This window comes from Octopus bimaculoides, chromosome 1 (genome assembly GCF_001194135.2).
Source record: "Octopus bimaculoides isolate UCB-OBI-ISO-001 chromosome 1, ASM119413v2, whole genome shotgun sequence".
Taxonomy (NCBI): domain Eukaryota; kingdom Metazoa; phylum Mollusca; class Cephalopoda; order Octopoda; family Octopodidae; genus Octopus; species Octopus bimaculoides.
Window position 1 is genome coordinate 59,118,061 of NC_068981.1, and position 10,346 is coordinate 59,128,406.

The 10,346-nt window shown below is 32.1% G+C and overlaps 1 protein-coding gene across 3 annotated transcripts in view; it reads right to left on the reverse strand.

Moving 5' to 3' along the window:
* LOC106877850 (FMRFamide receptor) overlaps window positions 1–10,346 on the reverse strand; it is a 174,252-nt gene that overhangs the window by 138,396 nt on the left and 25,510 nt on the right. Inside the window, exon 2 of one of the 3 annotated variants that reach the window (XM_014926883.2) lies at window positions 1,657–1,755. The exons of the other annotated variants lie outside the window; for them this stretch is intronic. The gene's annotated coding sequence lies outside the window, so the exon portion shown is untranslated. The remainder of the gene's footprint in view (window positions 1–1,656; window positions 1,756–10,346) is intronic. 3 annotated transcript variants of the gene reach the window in all.

Below are 10,346 nucleotides of genomic sequence, written 5' to 3' on the forward strand. Positions count from 1 at the left end.
ATATATATATATATATATATATATATATATATATATATATATCTTTACAATATGCATACATATACAATTCCATACACACTTGTATATATATTTATGGTAAAACATTAGTTTATATATTTAATTCAAATCTAAAGAAAAGAATTTATAATATAAATCTAACTTAAAATTTATTGAAGTTATAGTTTAAAGTAAAAACAGAGGAGATAACTGTTTTGCCATTTTTAGAAACAAAACGAAAACCGAAACCAACTCGATACGGACAGCGAAAAACAATTTCAATACATACAAACAACAAAAATAAGGTAATAGAAGTACAAAGGAAATGTCCCAAATACGAAAAAGGGGCCAAAATAACAAATTAAACAAGTTAAACGCGCTATATCTTTATATATACCACATTATTCATTCACTCACATACATATACATACCGATGCATATAAACAAAACAAAAAACGAAACTAACTCTATACGGACACAGAAAAATAAACTCTACTCATACATCAAAACGAAAGTAATACCAATATAAACGAAATGTCCCAAATCAATCATCGCGCCAAACAACAAATTAAACAAAATAAACACACTATATCTATATATATATATCACAATATGTGCAGCTATGTGGGCGCATTAATATGAATATATATATTAGTATGCATATATATATATATATATATATATATATATATATATATATATATATATATATATATATATATGTATTTACATACATACATATACATCCACACCTATACACATACACAGTCTTACATACATACACATACATACACATAGACACCAATACACCCACACAGCTACCCATATATACTTACATAAATATATACACACACATACACCTATACTTACATATATACCCCCTTTATACCAAGATACATATATATATTCAGATATATACACAGTCATATATACGCATACACATGGACATATATAGATCTATACCTCTTCACATATATGAATAAACAAACAAATAAATATACACAATAAAGATACACACACACACGGACACATATATTTGTATGTGTATGCACATATCGATATAGATATATATATAGTCATGTGTGAATACAGATGCAAACTGTTTGTAGGAAATAGAACTCGAATATTAGAAATAAGTTAAATTATATTTTTGGATCAATATAATGGTTTATGAATGTTTATAAATGGTGCTCTGATAATGATTTGGTAAGTTATCGAGTAAACATTTAAAGGTGATTGGATAGAGCTTTTGACATTTCAAAATAAATGGATTCCGTTTGATAATACGATTTATTGTTGGCGAAAAACAATATCGATATTAAAAACGGAGTTAAATAAATTTGAATAAAACGGAATAAAAGAATCGCCCTGTATTGGTATAAGGTAATAATAATGATGATGATGATGATGATGATGATGATGATGATGATGATGATGATGATGATGATAATAATAATAATAATAATAATAATAATAATAATAATAATAATAATAATAATTTGCAACAAAGAAACATTTTGAAATTAAAGCAAAGGTGAATAATTTTCTCAATGTATGATAAAGTTCGTTTCGATAAAAAGAAAGTGAAAGGGAATTTGTGTCAGACGAAAAACAAAGGTTAATGTTAGAAAGTATGATGGGAACAGAAATCATTGATACATGCCCGATGAGCCTGCGATCAGGCAAAATTAATCTATCTGTCTTCGACTACTTCCGCAAGGAGAGTCCTGTGATAGCTTTGGTGCTTGTTAGCAGAGACTGCGTGAGAAAAAGATAGATAGATAAATAGATATATAATGAGAGAGAGAGAGAGAGAGATAAATAGAGAGAGGGGGAGAGAGAGCGAGAGAGAGAGAGAAAGACTAAATGAATATATTCTAAATGTGTTCATTTATACAATTCATACTAGCAGGTGGACGATTGGAAACTAAATTTATATACATAAATATTTAATTACAGTGCATAAATTTAACTTTTAATCATCTAACTGCTATTAGAAAATAATTTGGTAACGAAATACTAACATACATTAATCCACTATTTCATCTTAACAAAGCAGTGTTAAAACTTAGTGCTTTTTCCCGGTAAGATTAATTACATGAACAGTAATATTTATTCTCTTACATGGGAAAATAGCAAATTAAAAATTTTGTGGCTTGAATAGAATTACATTAAGATTTATTTGTAAACAAATTTTTGCAGCAGAAGTAGCGAATATTAATAGCAAGAAACTTAGACCACTAACCACTTTTAATAGTCCGCATCTGTGTACATTTTCTAATATTGTAAAATTTCTAAAATAATTTGTCTTTCAAAATGGATTGCTTACTACGCAAAATATTCACAACTAATGATTAAGTTTCTAAATATCTTACGTAGATTGGAAGCACTTTCAAATTAAGATATAAGCAGCATAATTATACATATAAAAATCTTGAAAGCTCTTTTGATGTAACAATTGTAAAGCATAACAATATCAGAGAATTCATTATAAATTAAAATGTATTAAAAGAAGGCAAACATTATACTCAGTGTAGTAATGACTGTAATCTATATATTTCTGAAAAGTTGAGTTAAGTGCTTCAACCTTAAATACTCGTTCTGAGCTAATGTCTTTTTGTCGGCATAAATGAAAAGTTTTGATGAAATATTTTAAAATGACTGCTAGTTGAACAGTTGTTTAGCGTTGTGTGATGCCGTGGAACACTTAAAAGAAGAAACGCTTTCTGTTGACATTCATCTAACGTTCAACGGTTATCTATTCCGTATATAAATAAACCATCTTTACTGGGCATATGTTTTCAGTTAATATTTTAAAGTGGTTAATTTTGAAGTCAATTCCATGGTCTTTGTGTATTTTCGGTGTTTGTGTATTTCACTGTATCTTTTCATACTTGCCTTGGTCTAAAATTATAGTATTGTTTACGTTATACCTAGCATTGGCGTTCATATGATCGACTAAACTCTTCTAGGTAGCGCCCGAGCTTGGCCACAGTGAAATGACTGGGACATGTAAAGGAATTATGTATGTATGTATGTATGTATGTATGTATGTATGTATGTATGTATGTATGTATGTATGTCACCAGCGGTGCCACAAGTATAAAGTGCAATTTTGTGTACGTTTGAGTACGAGTGTGCAAAAATATCTCAATGTCTGACAAAGTTGATGTTTTACGTTGGATCCTTTGAGGTTAAGTAGAAGAGAAATGAGTACTTTCCTGATTCAGAAACCGATATCTCGTAGGCAATATTTCTATAATATACGGTACCTTTTCCAGCCACTATGTAGTAGTGAATGTAGGTGGATACGGTTAAAAGTCGCATTGAAAAGACTAATAGGAAATATGACCCTGCCTCATGAGCTGACTGGCCAATATCTGAAAACTACATCATGTAAACACGAAAAAAAAAAAACAACAACATAGAAATCAACTGTAGAACTAAATTGTTGAATAATTCACATACTGTGATATATAAAGTTAGAACGTGGAGGCATGAAAAAATCAAGCAATGCATTTAATCCTGTACTTTTAGAAGAGGAATTTTTTTTATTTTGACAAGACATTTTGCGTTATTCATTTGTTTATATTACCGGTATTTGTTGTTTTTTGACAGTTTGAATTTGAACTCATGCAATGCTCATAGTATGGGTCCCTATATTTTAACGCCACCAACGCATTTTCAAATAGAAAATGGCTAAAATAATGCATACAAAATTAAATTGCTAATAATTCAAGATAGAGCTCAAATGTGTTAGATATTATTAGACATTCAGAATAGGACTATTAATGGAATAAGGCAGGAATGCATAGGAAGTGATTGTGCAAAATGATAAAATAAAATAAATATAATCAGTAGAAATAGCTTTATTCATATAACAATTCACGTAATATAGGACGAATCCGGCTTTGAAATCAATTAATGAAAACAGGAAAACACATAATATAGCCAGACTGAGAAAGCAGTAACAAAAATAAAAACAAAAAAACCGGATTGGAAGTGATTTAGCGTTATTACTAAATCATTTCCCATGCGAATAATTTGTATAAAGTCAATAATGGTGAACACCTCAGAGAAAAATACCTTGATACAGTTTAGATTCTCAGTTTGACTTCACTAAACATTGCTCACGTTCCCGGAGAAGGTAGCTTCATATTCCCACTTCTCTAAAATATACTGGCTTCACAGTTTTGCCCGCAGATATCTAATACATAATTCCATAAATATAAGACACAGATATCAAACAAATAGTAACAGAGCAAATAGCTCGCTGGCTAACTGGATGCAGAATCAATGGTACGTACCAAGTGGCTGTTGATGAATTTATGCCTGGCCAGTAGAGTCATAAAAAGTATTACCGAAGACGTTATATCAAAGGAATGTCAAACTGGTAGATATCTAGAATCCGAAGAAAGTGGTGATATTCTATGTCAGAAATCAGAGAGAAAGAGAGAGAGAGAGAGAGAGAGAGAGAGAGAGAGAGAGAGAGAGAGAGAGAGAGAGAGAGAGAGAGAGAGAGAGAGAGAATTGTCGTTTTGTTATATAAGCTACAAATTATCCTATCTAATCCGCTTCATGATAGAATTAAACTCAGCATTCTTAATGTTGTCAGTTAGAAAGCCTGTGTGTAAATAACGGAACACTGCATAATTGATTTTGTTTTTGTTCGTCAAGTAGGGTTGAAACTTCCTAATCAGACTAAATTACTCAAAGGAAAAAAACAACCCATATTATCATTCGCAAGAAATCTTGGAAAATGTAAGATCAAAGAAATGTTAATGTAGTGACACGTTGAATGATATAACACGGTAGTAAAAAAGAGTATTCAAGTAAAGAACAGTGTAACAACCTCACTGAAATTAAAACCTTGTGAACGTAATAAAATTAAAGCAATTAGTGTTTGCGGCATTATTAAAAATAAACTTTAAAAATATGCTTCTCGAACAACTTCGAACTCCAAGGAATAATAAATAAATAAGCTGTTCTGATCATATCTAAACATAGTTTAAACCAAGTTTCCTGTAAATAATAAATATACAAGATTAAAGCAAGAAATTGAAATAGATAAAAATAGAGATGTATTAGCTCTCTCCACTCGTAGGTATTCGAGGATTGATGTAGATGTATAAATTGTTGATAATTAGGTAAAGAACAAAAAATATATATCTGCTGATAGAGGACAAAGTGCATGGTATATTTCTAGTTTAGGTAGACGGCCACAATTTTTCGAATGGAAGCTGTAGATTAAATCTACTCCAGAAAATACGATCTCAGCAGAATTTGAACTGAGAATATAAAAGAACCCAAGGTATTGCAATACGTGTTAGTTCACCTCTAAAACGAAATTTTTCATGCATATTAAATTTCCTGTTTCTTTAACCTCTCAGCAAAATAATAGGTAAAAGATCGATAATATGACAATAGTTCAACTTCTATATAAGGTATCCAGCTATATTGTAAATTAGACACACAGTTAAATGATCTTTTCTAATCACTAAAGTTTCATGACCCAGATGTTAATTTTCTGATTTACAATGTGAATAAAAGTTCATAGAAGCATTATGGAACCGAAGACAATATATAATTGATAAATATTAATAACAATCCGAGATAGACGAACAGCAAAATCAACTCCAGCAGTATTAGAAATCATAATATAAAAGAACAAGTCTAAAATCAGGAAGTGGATACTCTTTCATTCACATCTTATATATTTTACTGTTAGGCAGAATCTTAGGTGGTGAGCTGGTAGAATAGTTTACAAGGGAAAATGTTCAACGATGTTTTTTTCCGTCTATTTAAGTTCTGAGTTTCAATTCCACCGAGGTCAACTTAGCCTTTCATCCTTCCGGAGTCGTTAAATGCTTATCATCCAACTAATAAGATCAATACAATGGACTTCCCCTAAAATTGCTAACTTTGTGCCATCATTAGAAAGAATATTACACAGAATCTGGTATCGGCAAAAATCATAGTTTGTTGAACTGATAAAGTTCATCACGATGAACACAATTAATACTCAACTTTGTCAATTTACATAGTTATAAATGTTGTTGTTGTTTAACGCAATAAAATCCAATCGAACATACTTTGGATAAAATTCGTTGCATTCACATCTGCTCCACTTGAATGTATCTCGGATGATTTTATTCAATACTTCTTTACATTTCTGAGATGACAGTGTTTTATTTGAGAGTGATTTTTGTATAATACATATAGACCACAAAAATATAATACATGCAGTTGAAATTATCTCGGGATGCCTTGTAAACAGTTGGTGTCTATTAATGTACCTGCAAGAAATTCGCGTCGAAACATATTGGAGATGAAATCTACAAGAGTCTATAAAAACTAGATGTATCTAAAATATTGGAGAAACCCCCAAATTTTGAGAATTATTTGACCGAGCGGAACTACCGTCAAAGACATTCAGTAATTACTTTGCATTTTTTAGACACATAGTTTCGAGAATTACATTATACAATTTGACTATTTTTTTAAAAAGGAAATAAGGGTGTATTTAGGAGAAATTTGACTACTATTTCTATCTGACCGTGGGACCATATAAATGTTCATTTGTTACCTTTTAGTGACTTTTCTTCTGTTCGTTCCTTATACTTTTATGTATTTTCGAATATTTTTGATTATTAGTTTAAAAACTTAACTAAACAGCCATTAGAAATGAAAACCAAACACAACAATAAAACAGAAGTAAACATACACTATAAAATACTATCCGATAAATTTAATCTGAAATCGATTTTAAATGTTTTATTGCTCACTAAGTAACTTAGAAGTTCCTGTAAGCTTATTCTCATCTATCTAATTTCCTATAATTACGAAAAAACGGTGAACTGGTAGAACTTGTAGATTACTGGAATAGATAACATATCCTTACCAGGATTAAATGTTCCTTTCAATTCTTCAGTATCGGTAAAATAGATATCACGATTTTATACTGAGATCGAGTCAATCAAATATACCACTCGTTAAAAATTTTATAGGACCGTTATATTATCTTGTCGGTTCTGATCAAGCTGACCTATGATCAAAAGCATTCAAGCTGTGACCAGACACAGCTTTTCAGACATAGTATGATTTGCACTATTTTACCAAATGTGTCAGAGGATGTGATTTGAGAGACAATTGGCTCATACTTCTTGTAGGTCAGGTGACCGCCTTAAAAAAACCTCCCTCTCTTTGGCTCCTGAAAATAATACTTAGAATTTACATTGTGAAGCTAATCAAAGATATAATTTCATCCTGAAATGTGTCTATGGTCCAAATACCTCTTAAATAGTTCAGTTCACATTGTTGAAAACAAATGATGCAGAGTAGAAACAAACAATCAGCTGTGTAAGCAGCGATACTGCTGTAAAACTTTTGAGGTGTAATAATGTTGTAGTCTTGAAATCATTTCTTCTTATAAGTATTGATTTAAGGGGAAGAGACTTTACTATATTCGTTGTTGATACACTACGTGAATAGAAAGAAGTCGCTGTTGCTCTTGTGATACGAAGTATTTATGAGAGACATCAACATAATCACAACACAGTAGGTTAGGTCTAACGATTAGCCTTATATTTATTATAGTTACCAGATGGTGTATCTATTTTGAGTTTATCTCATTTACAAGGTGTCAGTCAGTTAAGATTTTTCATTCTTTGTCGCTCTTTCATTGTCTTTCTCTCTCTCTCTCTCTCTCTTTTTTTTCTAACTATCGGTGTTAATGAGAGAATTTGCCAATGGAAAAACCTATCTCGTACGGCGAGATAATGTAAAGTTCGTTAGTTATCCACTTTGCTGACAACAGGGAAGAATGTACAACGCCTTCATCAATTCTATTTATTCACAGCTGGATAGACAAGTCTTTGCAGCACCGTTATCAGAATACCGAGCATCTTATACATTCCACTACAAGGATAATACATTCTCGACTCGGTTAGCTACGAACATGGAGTTGCAAAATATTGTTTTTATTACAAAATACGAACAGCATAATTCATATACTAAAATATTGATTTCTTTGAGTAATATAAATATCTCACACGCTCCAAGTGATTTTTGAGAGCCAATGCTTAGTTTTAGTTTTTATAATGTTCAGCCGATGAAAGATAAAATCCTCCCTGGAAAAGACGGCAGGCTGTAGCAGGTAACGTTCCCAGCTGATCTTGTATGAATTGTTGTAAAGCGGTGAACACTTTATAACTTATCGATTTATATTTAACTAGGTGTTAAATATCTGAAGTTTGCGAAACAGTGTTCAGATTAATAAATCTGGGAAAAAAAATAAAGGATAAGATATGACTGTAAAAGAGATGGTGAGCTAAATCGTTATCTATGCAATAAATACGCAACTCAAATGATGTTTTAGAGTTCAGTTATCGTTGGTCGAGTCCTTAAAGTATCGACCAAATAATGGTTCGTATTTTGTTACCGACACTGTGCTATGACTTTGGCAAAGACAATTAACTCTCAACAACTCAGTTTACCACGTTATAACTACAGTCAACAAGCAAGCCTGTATGTGATCGCTCGATCTACTAGAAATAGCAGCCAAATCATCCTAAATTAAGCACTTTACCGTCTTAAATACTTGGAACGCGTTGAACAATGTAGTGCTAGACATGCTATATTTGAAAGAAAAACGAGATGTTCACAGTAGAAATGCATTTTGATCAATGATTTTCTCTGCTAGGGACAATCTGGGACTGAGCAATAATACATAAAAACATAACTTCCTTCTTTAATCAAAAGAATTTGCATGCTTTTATTTGATTCTGTGATCATGTTAAAGTCGTTTCGACCCATTGGTATTGCCATGCCTGGCAAGATATGTTGGACGAGATAGACGTAGTATAAATTAACTCTCTCTCTCTCTCTCACACACACACACACACACACACACACACACACACACACACACACACACACACACACACACACACACACACACACACACACACACACACACATACACACACACACACGCACACACACCAGTAAACATACAAGTATATGTGCACCGGGATTTCGAAGTTTCTTCTTAGTCGCCTTTGTCAAACAACCTAACGGAAGCAAAGAAGTCGAAACTTCGACCTCACTATCAACCTATTCCTGGTAAAATTTCGAAAATATACCCACATATTTACCTATCTATCTATCTATCTATCTATCTATCTATCTATCTATCTATCTATCTGTCTGTCTGTCTGTCTGCCTGTCTGTCTGTCTGCCTGCCTGTCTGTCTATCTATCTATCTATCTATCTATCTATCTATCTATCTATCTATCTATCTATCTATCCACACTCTAAATTAATAATTCCTACGAATGTTTCCCCACTGCACTTATTCGGAACTCAGCACTAGATGTAATAAATGAATTTGGATGCCTAATCTCAAAGGTTCATCAGGAGAATACTTTATTGCATTCTGTTACAAAGATCTAATTTATACTTGTGTTTATTTTCCTTTTTCAAATACATATTTTCTGTATATGATAACTAGTAACAATGCTAAGTACAGTGGTAGACTACCCGCTATACTGGAAGCTGACTAGCTAATGTTAATCTACTTGGAGCTACAACTCATACAAAAGAAATCGTACATCAATCATCACACACGCACAAACATATAGAAAAATCTGAAGTTGAAATTTTAAAAATTATATTTAAAGATTTAAGCAGTTTCACAGTTTACACTGATTTTCCAAAGTTGAGATAAAGACATGGGTTATGCCGAAATTGTCTTGCTTCTGACTAGTGTTTGAAGCTTGTCCTATTTTTATCGGGAGTGCATGGCTCAAATTAGTATATGTCTTGGATAGGACTTGATTGGTTGAGGATAGTCACGTGACTGCTCTTAGAAATTTTTGAATGTTGCCCGCTACGTCCATGTGTTTAATGACCAGTGACAATGTTTGGCGTCGTAAGTTAAGGCTGACACGGTTGAGTGATCATGTCTAGTGACAATACCAAACAATAATTGATTGTGAAACCGGTTAAATCTTTAAATAAAAAATTTTTCTCAGTGCATTTTCAACCAAGCACCTTCATGTATGTGTGTGTGTAAGTGTGTGTGCGTATTTCAACGTCCCATTGTTTAATCAACTAAAATACACTTGTATCTTTAACGTAATTTTCAAGCAGAATCAGTTTGTTGCAGTGAAATAAAACTGGTTCTTTTAATTACAGGTAGAATCCGCCGGACGGCTTTCTGAAAGGTTTCTCGCCACCTAGTTTTACTCCCAATGTTTGGTTGAGTCGAACCTATGAAAACTATACACACAAACGCATACGCACACAATCCCACACAAAGACATGCTCATACGCACACATACACATAT